The sequence below is a fragment of the Hetaerina americana genome, unplaced genomic scaffold (genome assembly GCF_022747635.1).
Source record: "Hetaerina americana unplaced genomic scaffold, ioHetAmer1.1.p SCAF_3, whole genome shotgun sequence".
Classification (NCBI taxonomy): Eukaryota; Metazoa; Arthropoda; class Insecta; order Odonata; family Calopterygidae; genus Hetaerina; species Hetaerina americana.
The window spans coordinates 47,570,130-47,594,999 of NW_027286874.1; the positions used below are offsets into that span (position 1 = coordinate 47,570,130).

General features: G+C 38.8%; 1 protein-coding gene across 6 annotated transcripts in view; it reads right to left on the bottom strand.

Moving 5' to 3' along the window:
• Rbp6 (RNA-binding protein 6) overlaps positions 1-24,870 on the bottom strand; it is a 1,159,807-nt gene that overhangs the window by 783,931 nt on the left and 351,006 nt on the right. The gene's annotated exons all lie outside the window — the stretch shown is intronic.

The window sequence follows — 24,870 nt, forward strand, 5'->3', positions numbered from 1 at the left end:
TATGAAAATTGCAGTAATAGTGGTCAGCATAGGCAATAAAAAATAATTATTAATAATAGATATTAAGAAAATGGGTTATGCTTCTTAAAAGAATATTTTGTGATGACGATAGAAATGATTCAGAGTGACTATATAATGACTAATTTTACATAATTTAAACCCTACAAAACAGCATCCCTACCAGTCATAGTTCCATATTTAAAAACAATATCATTTATTCTCTCAATGGCCACTTATAAAATTTGGAAACGCCCAAGAAATGGGATATTATGTCTTAATATATGACACATTAACACGCAATACGCATGATAAGACAATAAATAAATATGGTTTCACACGGTTAGTCTATGGACGACTACCGATTCATTGTTTGCGGGTGGAAGTCATACGTTAATCGTTTGTTTTCTAACTTTTACAAATTAAATTACAAAAAAAGCTGAAAATGAAAATGCTACTTCCAATGACCTAGAAATGAGCTTTTTTGAAGATAGATTTAACGATGTGGAAGCATCACGAAGAATTCACATGTTTTGGATTCTTCAAAAGAATGATTGGCTTCATATATGCCAGCTTTTTCATTTCGAAAAAGGCTTTTATAATCTATAATAGCAGTAACAAATAAATTCAACTGTAAATCGGGCGCGTGCTAACTTAAATCTTATATATTGACGAACTATGCTAGAAGGATCAATAAATGAAATTTATATAAATATAACTTAAATGCGTGTAGGAGCTCATTGAATTGAAGCAATGCTTTAACTTTTACTAACCAGCCGAAAATTAAATTGTTAAGTTGAAAATAACATTAAAACCTAAATCGGCAGAAGTTTCTATTAATACATAAACTGTTTCCAAATTGTGACATTCAATAGATAAAGCATTGTTCCAATTAATGCATCGAATTTCAATTACCTAATGTTTGTTAATATTGCATGGTAGAAATATGCGTATTTCAAAATTGGCCTATACAATTCGACACCTAAAATATTAACTTTTTAAAGGTGTGATAAAACTTGTAGTATCAAACCTTGAGATCGATATAGAAGCGTCGATTAATTCCCTCTCCCGAAAATATGCACCACGATTGAAATTCTTCATCACTCCCTGCATAAGTCTAGTCATACATTGCTCAAATAAGCCATATATGAAGGCAATCTAGAGAATTTACTTTTAAACAACTTTATAAATAAATGGAAGGTCTGGAATATAAATTTGTGAAAGAAAGGCAGCTCACTTAAAGGGAATAAAATCCCAATTATGAAAAAAGTAAGGAACAGCTTATTTGAAATGAAGTACCACTCGTGCACCATTATACCTAAAAATGACAAAAACAAACGAATGATTACCATGAGTATAGGTTTAGGAAACCGCAAATATTGGTTTAAATTCTACGATAAAGTGATGACCTTTATTTGCTGTAACTTCGACTGCCATCACAGGTACGCCACATTTAAAAATGTACAATACTTTATTGCGAGACTAAAAGATATTTAATAGTTTATTGAAGAAAGCAGAGAAAAATGATTTCACCATAATCTACACTAAACTAAGCGATAAGAGAGAAAAGGAAATTGAATAAATTCAGATCATTCATGAGGATATATTCTAAAACGCCTTGTAAAAGCAAATAAAAGTGGAAGTTAAGAAAAGTGAACGGAAAAAACGAATATCATCAGTAGTAAAAGAGCATGTAATAATCACAATGGTTATAGCAAAATTCCGAATAACAAACTCTGTTTAATCACGCAAACTAAACGGTTGTGGAACCCAGGAGGCGATGTGCGAGTAAGACGATGTAAGGGATTAGATGATGTAAGAGAGGAGAGGATGTAAAACTAGGAAGAGGATGTAAGAGATGTAAAGTTCTGTTCACGAAAGAGATGCTGGAAGGATATGAAAGACAAGGGAGACATATCTCGAGGAAAAAAGGCAAATCACACGGCCTCGGGTTGCGAATAGACGGTAGGAGAAAAGACAAGTACTGTACGAAGGTAGATGTGCAATTGTGGAACGGGAAAAGGTAGGGGAGGAGAAGACAGAGTTTGCAAGGGGGCAAGTGTGGGAACAGGAAAGCGAAAGGTGGTGGGAAGACATGCGTAAAGGAGAAAAAGTAATAAACTTGGTACGAAATGTAATAATTCTTTAAATGATTCAACTTTGTAAGAGCTCGCATCTCTCGCCCTCTTCCTTCCGCTACTGACACGGCAGTTCCCCGAAATTCGCGCCGAAAGAATCTCATTCCACTCTCCGACTGTTTTCTTTCTTTCTCTCACTCCGGGATTAGCTGCCATCGTCACGAAAGAATCTCAAGGTTTCCACGCAGCAGCAAAAACTTTACAACGTAACATGTACATGGGTGGTCAGAAAAGTTTCCGACTCAGAAAATTTCAGAAAAAATGTCTTGTATCTTTGTTAGGTCGGAAACTTTTCAGACCACCCTCGTATATTCATTCTTTCACCCCTCTTGTCCCTCTCCTTTCTTTCTATGCCTTCTGTGTGCTTCAGTTTCATTTTTAAGAAATTGATTCTCAAACAATGGCGAAAATCCTTGAAAAGAAAAGAAATACGTTTTGGAATGAATTATGATTTAAATGATCTGTTGAACCTTAGAAGTCAAAATTAATTTCATTTCCTTCCAAAAAAAACAAGTACCTTATCAATTTACTTTCCATCATTACGGCTAGATGCTAACCAAGGTTGGTTTTCATAGGTAAGAATACGAAAACGTATCTCACTCAGGACTAGGGCTTTAATAATGTGCATTCATACCTCATGGATAAAGGAACCAGTTCCATTAGAACTCACTAGTTCACTACGAAGTAACAGTAAGCATGAAATCACACTTTCTGGATTTTTTAGAAGGGGTTGCCCAAAGTCATCAGCCTTTATTTAAAACCGAGACAGTTGGATCAATAGAAAAACGCTCGAACAACTATGATACCACACCGCCTTAATCACCGCACCACATAAAATATTATTTAGCCTTATTTGACTTATCTGGCTTGACTTTGACTTAGTTTGACTTTATTATTTATTATCTGTTTATTGTGCTCTTTTAAACCTTAAGCTACCAAAATACTTTTATTTTACTTTAATCCGTGCTTATATTTCCTTTTTTTCTAGTATGATCTAACGCCCATCGTTGACCATATGGCATTTGCACGAATGTATATGCAAATAAGGACGTTTATTATTTATCATTTCACTCCTGGCTGTGAAAATCTCATCATATGGTCAAATACATCTACTTTGTGCCTAACATGAAATTAAATAAATGGTATTCCCACGCAACGCCATTGAGATTTTAAGATGGAATCGTGACTACATCTCTCAATGTATGACACGTATATGGACGCCTTAGTTCTGTGCCTCGAACTAAATTTTGCTTTGGATACTGTCAGTCTTGGAAAATTACTTCCCCTTCGCCCCCGTTTTACGATTCTATTGCTTATAAATGATTCAATATTTGACAAATACTTCTATTCGGTAAAAAATCTTTAAGAAATGCGTCCTGGGACTTAGTACATGAACGAAAAATGTTTTACAGCCTGCCAACGAAAAACATGTTTTACACAATGTTTTAAGGAAAATCGAAGGAAAACAGCACGCGAAACGCGCACCATGCGAGAACACAAGCGTCACTTTGGCCTCAGGGAGTGTTTTACTCATGTGAATAGCATACAATTCTCCCAAAGGGAGCCAACTCAAATTCCATCGCTCCAAATAAGAGCGTCCTTCAACACTACCACTCTCATTCCTGCGTCCACAGCCTCCCTCACGACTCGCTCTGGCTCTTTCTCTTCCGCCACCTCAACCATTTGAACTATTCTAGCAATTGCCAAACATTTTAACGATTCTTGCGGGGTCTCTCATTTCACCCGTATTCCTAAACATCACCTTCTTCCCCCTCCAGCATAGTCAACAGATAGAAAAGGTTTCTTATTGGTTAAACAACATAATTTTTCCACTTTTCTATTACTTTTTTAACCCTGAAAAAGTTCATAAAATTGGAGGTAAAATCAATCCAAAGATAACAGGGCTCAACATTTAGCACTATGACCAGAGATTCATAAATTTTCCCACCCAATACATTTCGCACTACATTGCCTTATGCATTCATTAATTTTGAATTTTAAACAGGCATGCTGCAGATTTTCACTATAAGAATATCCTCACTACCATCACGGCCACCACCCTCATTTTATAATTTTATCCTAGCTTCATCAACGATATACCATATGGTTTCCCAAAAAATTGAAGAAGATTATCACTAGGAATAAAATAGAATCGGTAATGAATTAAAGCAAAAAAAGCACGCGAGAAACTAATTACTGTTCCACGAAAAGAAAAGAGGAGGCACAGAGATATTTTGCACATGGCACCGCAGCGGCGAACCGATAAAAAATCTAAAACTTAGCATGATTAGTTCCAAGAAACTGCGGGAGATGCCGCAGCAGTAAATTTTAACGGAGCATGTTAAAGTAGTATTCCGCTAGTATGCATTTCAATGCAATAATTTCAAAGTGTAAAAATCATTCGCCTTGACCGGCATTCGAATCTAGATCCCTCGATGTCCGGCCGAGTGCTTAGCCAGTTAAGCTACCGTGGCGTCCTCTTAAACTGTATTTTTTCAACATTTCAGAGTTTAAAAGGACACCACGGTAGCTTTACTGGCTAAAGCACTCGGTCGGACATCGAGGGATTCGGGTTCGGATCCCGGTCAAGGCGGATGATTTTTACACTCTGAAATTGTTGCATTGATAGCATGATTAGGTCTGCATAGCGGCCCTCTCCCGCGTGATCAGTTTCCACGGTATAGAAAAATTTTAATAGATACCAAAAATGGTCAAAGACATAGGAGCATCCGATTACGGAGTCATCTTATTTTATCTGCATGTTTTAAACATTTCAAATGGTATATAACAAATACAAAAATTTTTTTAAACTTCCATTATTTTCGAATCAAACAAACTTTTCCGATTTTTTTATGAAAGGTAGGAAGTGGTTTAACTTAACCAAAGCATTGAGTGATACACAGTAGAGTGAGCAGACAGTAAAAGTGATAGTCAGTTGCAACTAAACGCTGATGATTACTTTAATTCACTTCCAGAAGTGGAACAGCTTCATTTTACAACGCTACAAACGGCACGCTCTTGTACGCAATAGTATCTCTTTGCATGCTACCTGATCAATCTACATATATTTATTATAGTAAACCGAGAACTATCAGCAATATTAAAATGGTGTTACAATTTAAACATCTAAAGTGAAACTATGTTTGAGCCTAAACACATCTTCGCTTTTCTCCTGAGGCTTTCACATAGGGCAGAAAATGTTTAGGCGTGAGCACGAAAAAACAATGCATTCCTCTAATTGAGTTTCCATCACCATCTTACAAATAGAAAGAATAAGTTTTACAAATAAAATAATTAACGAATGTAAATTAATACTTCAAATTTAAAAAAAAATCCGTTGAAGTCTGTTTCCTCTCTTTCGGTTGTGAGGCTACTGTATGTTGAAAGGATCCTGTCAATTTATCTACGCGCTATTCCTAAATATTACGCCAACATTGATGGCGTGATTGCTGCAAAGGGATTTTCTAAATCCCGTGGGCACAACTGAGCAAAAAGATGCGACCACACTTCATTAAAACCCGCACATAGCGCCCATTCAGACATAAACCACATAAACCCGCAGGACCCATTCCCCCGGGGCTCACCATCTCCTTTGTCCCGCATCCCCAGGAATCACGCATGACCACTCATTCCGACAAAGGAAAGGGGAATCCCGAAGTCGATTTTACTACTCACCCAACCACCAAGAGACGAAGTGAAAGGGGAGATGAAGCAGGGGTTTTCGATGTTCAATTGTTCAGCGAGAATGATTTGTTCACCCACCTGAAAGGAGAGAAAAGGAGAAAAAATTAAGTCTCGCCCGAGATTCAAGCGCCATTATGAATACATTATTTTTACATTCGCAAGAGAGAAAATAACGCAGCATTTGAATGTTAATTCACAAAACAATGACAACACATTAAAAGTGAGAAAATAAATGAATAAATGGTGGGACGGCTCGAAGAAGTCCAGGGACAGAATTTTTTTTTAAATTACGAAACGCACCAATAAAAATCATGACCCGTGCGCACATAGATCCAACGCATGCGCATGAGCGTGTATACACACACGTGTGTACATAAATGTAATTGTGTATGTCTTTGTTTGTGTGTATATATACATATAATAAGGAAAAGGGATAGGAACACATATAAAGAACGTACACAGTAGAGGTGGGGAAGGCGGAATCAGGCAATTCACGAGTGTAAAAATATTTCCTAGACCGGGACATATATGTGTGTGTATATAGAAATATATATATATATATATATATGTATGTGTGTGCGTGTGTGTGTGTGTGTACGTACATATATATATACATACATATATATATATATATATATATATATATATATATATATATATATATATATATATATATATATATATATAATATGTACATATACATACACACATTCTAACACGAAAACCCACCATAGGGCGAGCAAATATTCATTCACATGGAAATAGGGCGAACACAGAAAAGGTGCGGAAGGGGAAATCTAGCAGATAACAAGCGCCAAAATATTTCCTTGATCGGGACTTGAACAACGGATCTTTCGATTTGCCGGGCCGAGGCTCAAACCAATTCAATTATCGATGAAACGTAATTTACATTGAAATCTGGGGGGTTTATGCAACAAAGTGCAAAGTGCCCCATTTCTTTGGCAAAGAGATGGAGTTAGTGAGCTGTTTCACCCACCAAAGGAGAATTAGACGACACCTAGTAGGAAAGGACAGTAGGAAAGCAATCATACAAAGGATAGGAATACATAAAGGATAGGAACAGTGCGTTTCGTGACACGCATAGCCAGAAGAAAGAGACGAGCCATATTGGCTATCGCTCGATTCCGCCTTTCCCACCTCTCCTGTCCCTTTTCCTTGTTACTATTTCCATATATGTATGTATATATATATATATATATATATATATATATATATATATATATATATATATGTATATATACACACACACACACACACACACACACACACGCACACACATAATAGGATCGCCTCTCCTTCCCTCTGGCCATTGAGATGCAAATATCTCTCGACTCTCACCCCTCTCCTCTTTCCCTCCCTTCCATTCTTCCCGCTGTCGCATTTGGACAATCGGACCAAGGGGAAAGGGCGATTCGCGCATTCGCGCCGGTGGTGGCGGTGGATATGAAACCGAGGCGGGGGACTGAGCAGTGTTGAACAACCGCGTGCCCCCTCCCCTTCACAACCCTACTATCGCCCACCTCCCCTCTATCTCTCTTGTGGAAAAGGTAGGCATGCCACAGGGCTTGTGCGTGCAGGGGAAGGGAGAGGAAGGTGGGGGTGTCTGTCTCTGTGTTTGTACGAGTGGAACGGAGTATGGAATGCATGCATGGAACTCGTTCAGGCAATAGAGATGGAAGAAAAGATTAGGGGATAGTGTGCGGTGTGTTCCCGTGTCGTCGACCGCATGGAGTGGGGTGGAGGGAGTGGGAAGGGGGTTGGATCTGCTGCGGGGGGTGTGACAATTACAGGTCGTCACCTTAACGAGGCGTCATATTCGAGCCAAAGCGATGCAATACATGAGCATTTCTCTGCCCTTTAGATACTTCGAACCACACTCGCTGAAAGCAGAATATCCAGCGCCATCTCCCATTTTCTCCCCACCCCTCCGACACCCCACCTCCCGGGTCACCAAACTCCCAGCCTTCTCGTTTTCGTGACACGGTCGCTTAATACCGAATATTTCCGAGTGATTGCTCAGTGAGAGGTAATGCTCTCGAAAAAAAAATTGGGAGCCGGATTCGCAATCGATGTAATTTCGTTTTGTCGTTTGGCTTTTGAGTTATTCAGTTCGGATCCCGAGTCAACATTAACGAGCTTCCCAGCAATAAACGGCTGGATGAAACATTAGGACGGAGAAATCCATCACCATTTATCATTCCAAATAAGAACACATGCCCATGTCGAACATTCTATTACCATTTAGTCGTCCACTTATCAGAATCTGACACTATCAATGGAGGCAAAGAAAATTTCTTTCTGATCAAACCGAAACTAGTCGAAACTAATGCAGTCTATTTTATGATATATTTTTGTGAAACTACCGAAATTTCAAGTTAAGAAAACGGCGCATATCTATCGAAGCATATTTTCACGCGTGGAAGGTGACGGATAGAGACACTAATAAACGTTTTTAATGAGAGGATTTATAACGGCGTTTATTTTTCATACCACACCATCTGTAATATATATGGAGCGATATAACAATCAGTGATTTCGCTTGACGTTCAGGCAGCCCGAAGGAAAAAATATTCATAATGACTCAAATAAACTTGTCACTCTAAAAAATTACTTATGAGTACCTAAAAAAGTAAGATGAAAAAACAACATGAAAAGGTTTGACTATATTTCATCATTTATCATTCCACATAATTATGCTTCAATCATTAATAAAATATCAAAATAATTAAGGACAATGTGAAAGAAGATTATTCCACGATTCATGGGTGTGGAATACCTGAATATGTGAATTTACCTACTGAATTCTGTTTTTCAGCAAGTTCACTTCATTTCCCTTAGAAAATTCCAAAAGTAAGACTAAAATTTCATTTAAAAATCAGTATGGTACACCATTCATTACTTGACCAATTCTAAAAATTTCGTTTAATTCAGGTAGATGTCAAGTTTACGATCAATCAATTAAGATTTTAAGATTAGTGCGGCGCTAGTGCGCGAAGCTACAGTTGAAAATTTGAGGCATGCATTTCGGCTCCTCGAGAAAATGTCATCTGACTGAATAAGTAGACACAGAAGTAGTGAACTGCGTTCCAAATACCTTGGACTCCATGCGGATGACAAAACCGAGATACTAAAACTCTTTGTCCCAATGTAACTTAAAATCGATTCTAAGTCCGGCCTTCATTTTGCTGAAGCCTTGGTCATTTTCCTAACGATTTTATCTCCAATGTAGATATGGCGGCTCTGTAACAAACTTCAGGTACATTGGTAATCGACAAACCTGACACCATGCATGTCACAACTACTGTTCTCCCACACCTCTAGTTCCTAGAAGCAGCATTCCTAGATTTTGTACGACAATCAATGAACAAACCTGCCTTAATATTCAACACTCAGGATGGCACAAGGGCACATAGCTATAAGCCTCAAAATGACATACGGACAGTATGGAACATTATTAAATACTAATACCCCACTACATGTGAAATAATACTCACTGCCGCTACGCAGTCAATGCGATGGCGTTCACATTAAAATAACCTCCTCTCTAAGTAAATATAGCGTTTATTTCATTTTGGAACTGACTACATGAAAGCACATGAGCATCAAGAGAAGCAATAAAAAAATGAATTCATGCTTCTACTAAGTCGCATTCCTTTAGAATTTTTCACTTGATCAGGGCCTTATATAAAAAAGAGGGCCACATACAAAACGAAGCACGAAGCTTTATAAATTACTGCGATTACATTATTACGACGAAAGACATAATAATCGGTATATTTATGTATACATATATATATATATATATATATGCTTATGTGCAATTAGAATACTTAAAATATCTCGCTGAAAATACGTTGGAAAACGCTAAGGGAAAAAAATATACTATATATATATATATATATATATATATATATATATATATATATATATATATATATATATATATATTCACCTCGTGTATTTAATAAACATACACCTCGTGTATATAATATATACACCTCGTGCCCCTTGGAATACCCAGGACATTAAGGAATGTCGTACGGTATCACTAGTCATGGTCACAGCTTACCTTACAAGCTACAATCAGTAACACCACAAAAATGTATGCGTAGGTACAGGTGCATATGTACACACGAATACGTACACCGAGTGCGGTGAATGTATACACATACACATATATATTACTATGTGTGTGTGTGAATACATATACACACATACATTAATTTGAATACATAAAATATACATATATTCAAATTAATCCAATAATCCCTACGATAAATCGCTCACGCAAGAGATAATTTACACCCAAAAACCTCTCGGCGTATAGCCCCTATCATTCCACATGCCGTTTTCCCTCAAATCGGTCCAATTATCCCCTATCCCTCACACGCACCCTCAGCCGTTTTCCACCTTATAACAGCCGCTTTCTACATCTAGCTTCGGGTCGAAATATTCGAAATAACAATAAAAAGAAATAGTCGGCAATAAAGTTCTGCTGACAGAACCAATCGATACGTTCAATTCATCGACTGATATCCTTTCTCTTTCCTCTATCAAGCCCCTCTCACAGTGCGAAAACAATGCCTCTTTCCAAACGAAAGGATTTTTTAATGGATTGAATATGCTTACGAAAAAATAGGAAGAAGAATAAATGTTTCATATGCCCAGGAATATTACGTAAAACATGAAAGAGTGCTGGCAATTACAAAAATGCTGCAGTTGATTCCAGTAGACAATGAACCACCTAGAAAAAGTTCACCTTCGTTCGCGCCGTTAAGGAAGGACTAATATGGTGCCAGAAAGTTTTATTCTATGCCGCGTTAGATAGGGCATATTCCTGCGCCTTTTAACTTTTCATTTTTAAAATTTAAGGATCTAAATCTTCACGAAGAATATCATACATAAAATCTAGTTAACTTACTTAAAAAAAGAGAGCTACATATTATTACGCACTATAAGTGGTGATCCAATGCGATTCGATATCATATCCTAACGTCGAATCAATTCAAAGATTTCTATTGAAATAGCTAGTATATCAATATATATTTCACCATAATCATTTACGTTATTCATTCAGGCAATATAGCATAATATTACCGCAAACGTTTCTCTAAATGGCGATTGTTGTCACTGAATTTACTCTTCAAAGAGAAAAGTGATTATTGGCGATGCCCAGTAAATTTTTTCCTCAAAGGAAAAAATAAAGATATTTCCCAATGAGAAACACTTCAATCCTGATTTTATCCCGCTAAATATTATAGCATTTACGTGTAAGGGAACTTTAGGACCAAAATTAAACTAAAATGTATCCAATGAATACGGTTTAGTTTGGTTTCATCTCACACGAAGAGAAATAAAATTTTCTAATCAATGGGACTATATAACACCCAGGATATCGCATTTTTTCTAGGCCAACTCTACGACGTAGAAAACAAAACTAAAAGGCAGAAAGTTCACTCCCATATCCCGTTCAAGCATGTAGACGAAGTCATTCCGAGGCGACTGGAAATTTTATTTTTCAGGGAGATCCTGTGTACGCACATTGGACGGGAGATTTTGGTCCATTCCACGAAAAAAAGTCCCCTCGTTCCTTTCGTTAGCAATGCAGCTGCGGCATGGAGTACGAGACCTGAGAAAGTGAGGGAGAGAGGAATATCGACCGCTTCCTCTGTTGGCCTGTTTCAATTCAAGGGCAAGCCGAAAGACACGAGGTTTCGTGAGGAACAGGGCGTCTTATTTCCGGAAATAAATGCTACTACGAAGAACCTTTACGCCTCCTAGATCGGATGAGTCGAAGGGAATTTACGAGCAATGAGTAAATAAACCAAAATGGCATGAGAGCAGACTCAGATTTTTTTCTTTCCCATATTTATGAAACATATTTTAAAGAGCAGATACTACCGCGTCTTTTTGAGCGAGTTTTTGTGTTTCATTTACTTACTTAAATTGGCAAGGATTGTCGAATGATAACGTATAGATGCTCCAATACGGAACGACGTTCACCCGATTACTACTCCTCAGCAATGATCCGAACTAAACCAAAGCCCAAAAAAATAGAAGTCAATTGTATTTGGCTGAGTAAATATTTCTTTCAGGTTCGAAAAAAACAAAGCCAGGAAAATTTCACAGAAATCAACCTAATGGGATGAGAGACGGACTCCTCCGGAGAATCGAAAACGAAAACTGAGAAGGCAGAAATGGATTTCATGGCTGAGTATTAGGAAGCGTGGGTGTACGACGTAATGGATTAAGAGAGCGAAGGATGGGAAAACCGAGAGGGGAATGGATGGGGGCAAAGATTGCCACACAAGACTCGGCTCATCAAAAATGAGGGAAGAGCGAATAAGAGGAGCGAGACGGATAGAAGATGGAAGGGGGAAGAGTGAGGACCTTATAAATTTCCCCTCACGTCATAAAGAATTTGAAAAGAAGCTATGGAGTTGGTAGATTGGATTTGCATAGATTACTGAAGGAGGAGAGATCGAAATGGACCGCCCCTCTCGGAAAACAAAGGGGAAAAAATGTTGCGAGAAGATTTTCCTTAAGAGGGGAAGCGAAAAGAGAAGGGAGAGGAACAGTGGGAGGGGAATGGCATTACGCCGGGAGGGGTGGAGGAAAGGTTAAGAAAGTAAAAAGTTAAGTGAAAGTGAAAAGGTTCGAAGAGATGGGCATAAGGGGAGCAAAAAGGGCTGCAGGAAGGATAATCGGGGAGACAGCAAAGTAAGGGAACTCCACTCCGCCCTTCGAGAATGTTATGCGAGGTTTTAAGAAAGCGAGTGTTATGAAAGAAACGAAATTCGTAATGCTGCTTAAAATTGTAAGTTTAATATTGTGCCAACTCAGACTTTATGATATCTGACATTGTAATGTCACGGAAGCGGGACAAAACAATTACGAATATCGTTAAAAAATATCCTACCGAAAAGCACATATTGAATTTTGCTTAGTAAATATACCTTTCCGGTTCGAAAAAAAACAGTCTGGAAAATATTTATGATGAAATAGATATTCATGGTAAAACAGATACTTATGACACCTACTGCTGCAGTGAAAGAATGGTGCAGAGAGACCATCCACCCAGGTTTTATCTCAAAGAAATAATAATGACGGAAAGTTTTTGTAGTCATCGATAATCCAGCTAAATGGGAATTTGGTGTAGATAAAATTGATATAAGAAGAAATCAAAAATCCTTTTGGAAATATTTATAATAATATGTTAACCCGAATATTTTGAGAGATAAAGGGTAAAGTACAGCTTACGAAGCATTATTCTCAGCACCGTGTGGAATCTAAACATTTGCAGTGGGAGATCACTACTATTCGCCATTCCACCACAACTTTCTACTAATCATAAAGCCATATTATCTGAAATTATAGCCTTTAATGTCGCCCTCAAATTTGGATCTTAGATCGTTCGCTTCAAGACCCGCACAATACCTATCGCGACAAATACCTTGTTATAAGTACAAGCTAATTTTTATTAACAGATGAGTAAGTTCGCTAAACGTACCTCTGTAACCCAGGGCTATTTAAACATGAAATATGTACGTCAAAGTGATTTGTTTTCAAAACATACCCACGATAAATTTTAATCTTTTGGGGGGAAGAAAGAAGCTAAAATTGGACGAAAGTGAAATAAGAAAATTACGGCATTAAACTTCTCTTCCACTTCAAGAAGTTATGATTGAACCGGGAAAGCGTCTTAAAAATCCAGTAATAAGGATGTTTAGCTTCAATTTTACCTTAAGGAAGCGTCTCACCAATTTTTTACTCACTGAGGGCATAAAATAACCGAGACGCAATAGCGCCCCACGCGCAATATTAGGAACGACCCTGGGGAACTTGATGGCGAGTCATCCCTCAAGGGATAAGCGACAGGTGTAGAGACTTGTGGGCTGAATTGATGTAAGATAAACCCCATTATATATAAATCTACACGCATAAATAAATATACATAAAATTAAGCACACACGAGTGCGAGTGTACACCAGAACGTTGCACGACAAAATATAATTTGTATTATAAACCAGGAATCCGGCGGCATTAAACTTACCAACAGCCGACGCGAACACCGGGACCACGCATGGTAAGAATATAAGTCGTGTCGAGCAGGACGAGGGGGATGAGGTGGCAGGGAAAGAGCAATAGAAAAATTGTGGAGATCGGAGAAGCGGGAGGAGGATGAGGTGGATGAGCTGGAGGGCGATGAAACGGGAATTCTCGATGAAGAATCGCTGTATCAGAGCGAAGTATTCGGACGACGAAAGGTGGGGGAGGGTGAGAGAAAAAAAAAGGGCAGAAGCCTGGGGGAGGGGTGAATGGGAGGACTGCAGCATTAAAGAGGGGGGAAATGAGGAGACGGGGTAAAAAAGGGTGAAGGAGGCTTTCCAGAGAAGGGCGGGAATAAAAATGTGATTGATTGAACCTCCAATGGCTACGCGCGGCCAATCTCATGCAGAATATGCCAAGGCGTCTTTCACTGGAAGGGAGGTAGCAGAATGAGGTAGGGATTTGAGAGGTGATGTGGGCGTGCCTGCGTGTAGGTACGCGTAGGTTGGAGGGTGTGGGGGCAGGAGCGAGGGAAGACCGTAGGTTGGAAGTAAAGATGGACGCGGGGAGAGAAGGACGAGCTGGTGTTAAAGGGGGATGGGCGGAAGACGAGACTACGGGGAGCAGGGGGAGGAAAGATTGATGAAAGCAGGTACACGAAATTTGTGCCGGGTGGTCCCGTGGGGTATGAAGGGAGAGAGAATGGCGCGTGGTAACGGCTTCTTAAGAGTAAAGGATCGGGGATTCTCTGGGGGCGAGGGAAGAGGGGGGATAACGGCGCGTGGGAGGGAATGTCATGGGAATGGGAGGGAGGGGGGTGAGAGGTGGAGAAGTGGGGAATTGGAACGGGAGATGCGAGGGGGGTGAATCGATTCGCGAATGGGACCCAGCAATGGGCGCGGCCGCAGAACGAGCGATACGGGCGAGGAAAACGGATAGTTCAAGTGGAAGGGAGGGGGCGGGTGTTAAAATAAGAAAAAAATGGTGGAGAATATAATCATCGTCTGGATGTAAGATGGCGGAATGGGAGTCTTCAAGGAGACGCCAGGGAGAGAGCTAATGTGCAAAAAAATATTCAAGCGGCAATTTCATATTTCCATTACATTTTCTATAACTCTTGGAATCGACAGCTAAATATGATATTTCAACGACCTAATATTATAACAAAAATTTAATGCAGTGTTCAACTCATTTTACGCCATTTTAGCCCATTCCCGATTAAATCAGAAGAAACTGTCTTCTTTGAGTTGCAAGAATGGAATAGAGAGATTAGTTATGTACTCCAATTTGAAAAAAAATAGTTTCTAAAACTTTCTCATTCATTAAACAACTTATAATTCATTTTCCTTCCACAAAATTTGCGCCATATCAGCAGAACTAATAAAGAAATACTAAATAAATAAATTTATACATACCAGATTCTAAAGACGGAAAAATGGAAGCTCGTTTACTTTAATGCTGGCGATAAATTATTTTTAAGCACTGCACTAATTGTGAGCACACGGGTAAGTAAGCGCATGCACATATGATATATTTTGTTTTTTATTGAAGTATATAATTTATATTGATATTGATAAAATGAGGGAGTCAGCGTTATTAATTTATTTCTCACAATAATTTATCCTATAGGCCAAAAGGGAACTCCCCAATATGACCAATGATGACCAAATTCCAGTAAAAACACATTTATGATAGCCTCATACAGTAACTCATATGTAATGCCTCGTTAATTATCCACTTGTTTCCAACTACGGCGTAGAATTAGCCGTAAGCATACCTTGCCACAATCACTTTTTCTGAGATAATATTAATTAAAGTTAGGCAATCAATTTAAGATGAATGCTCTCTAGCGTCCAGTGAGGTTTAGAAATTATTCCAACCAAAATACATGCATTTTACAATGTATACAAGCTTAATTTGAATTATCAACTTCACGCTAAAATACGTAGAACTGAAAAAATTGTTCCCTTCGTACATATTTTACTGATGGAATAAAATCTTTTAATTTTTCTCCTACGTGGCTTTAAATTTTTCCTTAGCTATAAACATCGTTCTCTCTGTGCTACACCAATTATCCTTGGGTCTCCCCAACGCCCTCACGGAAAAGGGTGACGCTCCCCGCTTACACCTTCAATATGTCTCATACTCTCAGAGCCCACCACCCATTTTCTTCCTTTCTTGTCCAATCTTCTCATGTTAAGTGAACTGTCTCCACCACCTTCCATCCTCCTTCAGACCAGGAAATTGCTTCCAAAATGCTACCTACTTCCTAGGCCACATCGCCATATTATTTCTTTCCTACTGCTGTGATTTCTGCTGTACCTCTTCCATTGAGTGTCAGCATCTCACTGAACATGCATGCTTTCCATCAATTCGTCCACGCATTTGACAAAGAGAAATGCGAGCTAAAGTTGGGAATATTAATAGAATAAATTTGGGCCTGAAGATTCAAGAGAAACGTATTTAATATTAAAATTTTAAATTACAACCATTTCGGAAATCATGTTTCCTTCGACTGGCGATGGAAAACAAAGCCAAAGCGAGAGAGAGAGAGAGGCTCAGGAAAAGTAGGGAGTGTTGGAAAAATCGATTCCCCGCCGTTTTGAGGCGAAATGTTGCCACAAACGCGAACCTGCAAGAAATTCGCACGTGCTCTCGACGTGCTCACTCCGCTACATACTGATGCTTAGAGAGAAGAGATATACGCCTACGTTTATTGACACGCGCACGCCTCTCTACCAGCCTGCCTGCTCTTCCTACTCTCGTTTTTTTTTTCCTCCCTGCAGGGCGCCAAGAAACTCTTTCGCCTCCCGGCGGGAGAGGTGCTCGTTTGCCGCCATTGTTGGCGAGAGATGAGACTGCCTGATGCCTCCAGTCCTTTCCTCCCCCCTCTCATCCACCGATGCCACCGGGCACGCCAATGCCCGCCCTCTCTTTCTCTCTCGCCCTCGCTCTCCCGCCTTCATCCTACCCTCCCACCCGTCGTTCCTATCCTTAACCCTCCCGAGGGTGCGGACTCTTCCCGAAGGGATGCCCTCGCTTCCTTGCGAGTCCCTCCTTTTCCTGGGTCCTCATTCGCCTTCCCACTTCCCCTTACTCCACACATCCGAGTCTTTTTTATACATATACCTATATCTCCCCTCTCCAGGCCACCTCTCCACAAGCCCTCGTTTCCCAGTTCCTTTCGCTTCCTCCGCTAACCTCGGTCCCCTCTCCCCTTTATCCCCTCTCCAGGTCTAGGTTTCCCTCTGGTGCGTCCCTTCCTTCCCCGTGAGCTCCCCTCTCCTCTCGCATGGGCCCCAGCACTTCCTACGGGATGTTCTTTCTGCAGGGATTCGGACTTGGTTACCATAAATCAGCCAAGGTTTACAGAAAGGTCTTTTTCCTTACCCACTTACATTTCTGTACTCGTAATGAGGGAGCCACGGACGAAGGCTTTGGAAGGAATGTGAAATATAAGTGGAATTTAACAGGACTAGCGCAGAAAAGGAAATAGGAGAGACAGAAATTCTTCAAAAGGGATGGCCGCATATACTTTTGCGAATCGTTTCCTCGATAAATTGATGAATAATGACGGTCTTGTAAGTAAAATTTATTCCCATTGTTACAAAATGTGCCGATTTTACTCGGTAATTTTGTTTGACATTAAATATGCTCAGACATTTTTGAAATTTGCTGCGCTAATTAGAATTCATTTCATGTAGGTAAATTGAAGTTGACTTCGAAAAAAATCCAGTTCTATTTCTAATTCAAAAATAATATACTGGGTGACCCATTTTGGGTGAACTGGGTGAACTTTCAACCTGAAACAAGTCATTCTGGTTAATTATTAGTTCAAAAGACTTGTTATAAAATTGTTCTTTGTCCATAGCGCAAAACTAAAGTTTGGGGTAACTAAAACGTATAAGTTACAAAATTATGACCGACTCATACAGTCGAAATAGTCGTAGAAACAATTTGTAAAATAATATATAAATAGAATAAATACGGCAATCTCAATTCCCATTGCATTAAACCCTATCGGAAAAGCGTATATTCTTTGATTTGTGCCACAACCACACGAATAAAAAAATACTTTAGACATCTAAAATATATCCTAAAAATTAGTTACCAATGCAAGAATGGAGTTTCTCATTGATTGTTAAAAGGATGGCTTAAGAAGGATATAGCTTGATGGCGAAGTATTGGCGAAGTTGTGAGTCACGTAAAAACTCTCCTGAATAAATGGTGACAGTTCATTAGCCTTAATTGATTATTGATTTCAAATTCTCATACTTTTCATCTAAAGCTAAAGAAAATAATAATCCAAAATTAGTTTGTGTGAAAAATGCTAAATTATCAATTTAGTGATCATGAATTTTCACTAAGTAGAGTCTCAAACCATCTAATTCAATGGCTTTTTACCCTTGAAAAAGTATTTTAAAGGGTATAAAATATAAGAAAGTGAACATTTCTTGAGAGTTTGTACTTTATTAAAATCTGAGTTAAACTAATTTTAAGTAAGTATGCCTACTTTGATTATTCACCACCAATGCTTATTGATAACCACTTTTCGTTATAATAACGTGTCTCTTTAAATTTAATTTTTCGTAAGGCTTTCTCCCTAATGCAGTTTATAAATAAAACCCGGTCGTACTTTGTCCTAATATCCAGGAGCCAAAATTCGTTTCAATCAATTCAGTGTATTAGCAAATCATTAAATTGTAATGCCATTCGTTGAAAATCCAGACAAGCCAAGAAAATCTCATATTTTAAAATTTCTAGCTCTTCACAGAATTACGAATCTATTCACCTGTTGACAGTTAATATTTAAATCAACCCATGGAGAAAAAGAGAGAACAAAATTGGGCAAATATATCACAACCAATTCTATTTTCAAATATAATTCTACACAATTTAAACTGTAACTCTGAATTTTTCGTAGATAATCTTATTGAAAAGAACACAACAGGCTACTAAAAACCCAGCGAAATCATTTACTAGAACTAGAATTATATCCATAATTCTATACTCATTCAGTGATAAAAAGTAAACTCTAAAGTGACCAATGGTAACATTTACCTCTACATTAGTTAAGTGTTATACTCACTAAAAAGAGCAAAATTCAGCATTGCTATTCAGTCAACCTCATTCCGTTAAGAACTAGAACAACAAAAAATATTAGAAATGACGGGTAATGGGGCACTAGAGAATAAAGATGAAAATAAATTGCATACATGGATTAACGAATAAACGCTCACTTAGATGAGCGGGTGAAATTATAACCTAATGAAAGGCACTCACTCACAAGAAACAGATTAGATTGAAGAGGTTCTAACAACCAATCCTCGGATTGATAATCCATGATGATGATAATTTCACAACCCCAAAGAGCCGGTACGGTCTAGTATGTTTATGATCAGGGCTTAACAAGTACAACCTAACGATACAAATCACGTTAGATTCGAGCCAATGTAAGACTTAAGTGCTCCCGCAACATAATTTGCCATTGGCATTAAAGCCTTGTGGTGGCCACTTGAGGATTCCAAACATAATTTTGCCCTTTCCCAACCCATAAAGCAGGTGATATTTCTATTTCGCCTCTATTTTCCCTCTCGCCATTTCAATGACACCGTCTAAGATTTGTAGCCTCCAGGTTTCAAGCCCACGCAACGGGAAACAATTCCGAAGGGAAGACGGAGGGAGGAGGTCTCGTCTCCCTCGGTACTTCCAAGCGGTGAAAAATGACCTCCGTTCACCCGAGGAGGCATGCACAGTCGAGTCGACGAGGGGAAAAAAGGGAAAAAAGAGAAGGAAAACGAAATAAGAAAGATAGGTCTGGTCTGATAGCGTATCGTCTCCCCACTCTCAAGATGAAACAGAGATGAACTCACGACTGCGGACAGAGGTAATGGGATAAGGACTGATAAGTAGGGCGGGGTGGAGGGACTGGAAGAGGATTAAAGGACTCTTGACAAGAAGCCGGGTGCCAGCCAGCTATTGGATTAATAAAATAAAAAAAAGAGACGGCGCATCAGGGGGATGAACGTGGGTGCTGGCTGTGGTGCAAGGTGCTCACGCCGCTGGTTCAATCACCTCCATCCCCGCTCTCATTCAATCACAGCAGTCTCATTTCCTGTCGCCCACCCGACCATTCCTTACACCTTTTTCCCCGGTGACAGCGCTCGCTTCCTCCACAATCCTCCCCGCCCCCATACGCTTTGTACCCCCTCCCCCCTCATTCACATTCCGACTGCAACTCATTCCGCCAACCCTCAATAATACGACGCAATTTTTTCACAATATTGAAAGCAAGTTTCTCACCTCTGATACCTCATAATAAGGCAGGACATCTCATTCCTAGAATGTAAATTCTTTTGAGCTTCTGAGAATTTTATTACCGCTGAAAAGTACTTCGGTAAGGGATATCTGCTAACATTAATGAATGGAATCTGGAATTATTCAGGAATTGATGTTCACATTGATGAGGTTTTCATAAGCGAACACTGGTAAAAAGGAAAATAATTTTGGGCACCTGATTATAAAATGATGATGCGTCCATGAGGCAATTGTTGTGTAACGAAATTACGGGCATAGTATTCTCTCGAGACGTATATTAACGCTTACTGTAATCTAAAGACTTCTAAACAGATTCCAGATTTTTCCCCGTAGATTAAACAAACGAAACTAGAAAACTTTCAGGGAACATGCAAAACAGGAAACCGATGAAAAAGAAATTCTTCAGAAAACTTGACCTCGCTGAGTAGCTTGTATTCAATAACTAACTTCCAGAGTTGAAGAAACATTGAACTCGATTAAATGCTTTTGGCAATTTAATTCGGCTTGGTATTTCAAATAATGCTGAACTTCGACAAAAGGGTAAAATGATTCACATACTAAAGCGTTAGCTGTACAATGATTTCTTCGAATTCGATAGTTATTTTAGTTACGGGATGCAAAATGATCCACTTAAAAGCGGTATATGCCGAGTCATGAAAACCGTTTCTTAATTTAAGGAAGAAGAATTGACAACAGTCCTGAAAATATTATATATTCGTACTCTCATGTACGTCCTTCAATGCATGTCCAGTGTAGTAACTAGGTTTTTTATAAGAGCCAATGGTGAAGATAATAGTCAGCGATGATAGGAGAAAAATTGCTATCCCTCACTGATTTATCACATCTTTCCCATACCCCAATCATATTCCTCCCTCTCAATAAAACGAGAAACAGTACACACTTACTACTGAAACACGGTCATGAAATATTGGGATTTTTTTGCTACTTTTTCCTTTATTACTGGCTACTGGCGATGAAAAAAACTACAATAAATTTCAATAAAATGGCACTAGGGACATTTTTCGTTATTTTTCCCATAAAAAGTAACATTTCTGTTATATAATAACAAGGAGTAGCCTCAAAGTGGGATATTACAATCAATTGTTAGCACATTCAAATTAAGTATTGCATACATACGTTTAATAAGATATTATATTTAGAATTTTGGACACGGATTGACAAAAAACGTTTCCATCAAATTCCATTGTTACTTCCCATTCTCCGAGAGGTGTTGGTAAAATTCTTTAAACAAAGAGGCAAGTAAAATTTCTTGTTAGATAATATAAATCTAAGTTGGGGGCTAAAAATCATTCAAATCGTGCACGCAAAACAAGTCATTATGTAATTTCAATTACTCACACACTGATGAATCTTCAAGAAAAGAAATAACGGCAAATTCTGAATTAGTGACAAAATGACTGCGAAACGGTTACGAGCCAAAATATGGCAACTTTTGAGTGATAATTTGTCCTGTATAACCCACCTCACACACATTTAACCCCCTCAAAAGTATTGAGGACTACAGACCACTCGCTTTTTACAATGCCTGAAAAGCCTTATTACCGTGAATACTTTGCCCAATACGTCATCAAAATTCTCCAAGTGCATACTCCTTGTCAAAATTTACCGCGAGTTTATCACCCTTTACGGGGAAACAATGGCCGTTTTAAAATAAATTTGAAAGAGGATCAGAAGTGACCAGATACGAAAAACTTTTTCAAGCAATGTGATTTTTTCATTTGAGTTGAGACGGAAATCAGTTAATGGGAATTCACTGCTAAACGGTTCACATCCTAAAGTGAAAATTCCTTAAGCGAGTAGAAAAAGCAAAACTGGAACCACAGTGACCACTTTCTGAAAATCTCAGTTTCTACGTTCATGGCAAATAAAACTGTTAGGCCCCAAATTTTCACGTAGGTATGATACTATACGATATATAAAAAAAGAAATTCGAAGCCGCATATATTAATGAGCGAAATCGCTTTGCCTTCCAACTGTAAAATACAAGCAGACATCGAACTAATTTCCCCTTCACAGCAGGTATTATTTCGCAGATTATTACAAGACGGCTAAGGGTAATTATAACTATTTTGTTTGCCCAAGTAATGCCACACTTCTGTCCCCGACTTTCTGGTGGCGAGAAAAGAGATGGGACGGGGGCGTAATTAAACACTTGAAGTTAAAAGAGAGGAAAGGATGATGGAAGGATTTAGAAGAGGGCAAAGGGTTGGAGTGGCGGTGGGACGAAGGCTATGGGGGTGAGGTAGGAAGGAGAAATGGAACCGAGTTCATTACGACTTGCCTCCTCCTCCAAACCGCCGTCCCAAAAAACACATCATCCTCCACCCCAGCTCCTGACTCCTTGCTTTCCCCCCTTCCCCAACCCTTACTCAGGAATACCTAAAGCGCTAAGTAATTACGAGTTCCCCTTAAGCACCTGATGGCGGCAGGCGTTGGCAGGTTTGAGATCTCGCGCCTGCAGGATGTGTAATGTGAATGCGTGTATATAAATGTATGTGCAGGGCAGAGGAGCGAGGTCGCCTGGCATTTCACACGCCAGGTGGCGGCAACCGGGCTTCCGCGCTATGTTTATGGCAAACCTAGATTCCTCATGGGAAAGAACTTTAGCATCGGTCCGTTACCCTTACGCCGCACATCTGCCATGGGAAGTCGTGTAAATTGTTTCCAACGATTAATTATCTCAGTTTTTTACGTGGAAGGGGGGGCATGGAAGCATTGGATCAATCTCGGAAATCCTACCAAATATTTCTTTAATTATTATTTTAATATTGCTGTCTCACGTCTCTAAGCGTTTATGAGAGGCTAAATCAAATTTGCAGACTGCAGTATCATAAGTCTGTTTCAACAAAAATTCAACGCGAAATCCCAGTCTTTGGGCATGCTCATTACTTGCACTGTTAATTTATTCGCCAAAAAAATCGTCAAGTGAAATTGGACATGATTTGAAATGTTCAATTGTTACAACCAACGTACCCGTGCATCTCGATACTTAAAAAGGACTTGTGTTACCTGGTAATATGATTATCAGGTGAAAAACATTTAGAAAAGAGAATACGATTATCAGTGGTCTTATTTGATTCAATGCGCCTCCAAAGAACGATTTTCAGACACTTTTCAAAAGTCAATGCAAATTTTCCAATCACACTAAACTCTATAACGTTTAACTTCACGTTTCATAGTTGGTCTTACTTGGGAAATCATTGCCAGCCATATTATCCACTTCGTATGATACCTCATACTTCTTTTTTGAAGAGCATAGTGTCAATCGTAACTAATTTAACTTGTATAAATATTATTTGCATGCGTTTCTTCTGTTAGCCAAGAAGAAGGGTGCGTAAAATGAGGCAATAGCCTTTCCCGTACAAGTCCGTGAGTGATTAAATCTACAGGTAAAATTTAAAAATAAAACGTACATTTAAGCGAGAATGAAAGCTTTTATAAACATTGGCGAATAAGATTATTAAGAATGGAAAAAAGATTGACATCGGTTCGGGCCATAAAAGCACTCAGCCAGTAATGCACGACAACAGTTGTACCAGCTCTAGCTGAGCAACAAGCTCTACAGGGATTTTGCAAGGGTTTCTGGGTCAAACGACGAATTAAATGGAAAGCGGTCATCGGCCAAGGGATTAATTCTCTTCTCTCCGTGAATGGAATGGGCAGACTGAGATTAAAAATGGTGAGCCATGGGTATGGTAATGGGTGGAAGAGATAATGGCATAGTGAGGGAGAGGGTTGAGCGGAAACCGCTCTGGTCCGTTCGCGATAGGGAAAGGCTTACAAAAAAAAGAAATTAGTCGCAAAGAAATGAGAGATAGTTCCTAAATTACTTTCGCGAATGGGTTTTTTAAATCTGGGCGAGATTAAGTGTGATTTGTGGACGCACTGTGTCTAGGAAAAGGGAAATGAGATGGAAGTATTTTTTTCAAGTGGACAACGGGTACGGAGGACGAGAAAACGCTCCTAGTTATTGCAAATTAGTTTAGCTGTACAAGTTTCTGCTTTCAGCTAGCTAACCTAATTTCAATCATAATATAAGGTTCCGATAATGCAACTGAATGGCTGCTGAACTGTAAAAAGCCTTACAGGCACAACTGGGATATCAAAATAGAGTTGCGTGTGACCTGAAAACTAAGGAGCAAGGAAACCCAATTACGAAGATAGAATATATAGTTGATAAAATCTTTAGCAAATATAAGATTATTCCATAACATTTTACGGGGACTGGCTAGAGAATGGTAACTGTTAGCTACTTCAAAAACCTAATGGAGCATATTTTTTGACAAGAATAACGTACTTTAATGTATACTGGTATACATATTTACCGTTACATTGTTTCCATTTCAAAACAAATCAGAAAATATCGACTTTTTAAAAAAAAACTCAATCGGTATAATCTTAACTAAATTTGGTAGCAAAAAGTTTTCTTGGTCAATTCAAAATGAAGAGGATCAAGGATTGTGATTTCTTCTAACCGTTGCAGGCCAAGAGTGATATTTAGATACAATGGTACATCTATCCTTCTTTTTATTATATGCTCCGTCGACACTTGGAGCGTTAAATGAGGACAGTAATAATATAAGTTTTCTTTAAATAATTTCCATACCTTAGCTTGCTTTATGATGGAGCATGGTGACGCATG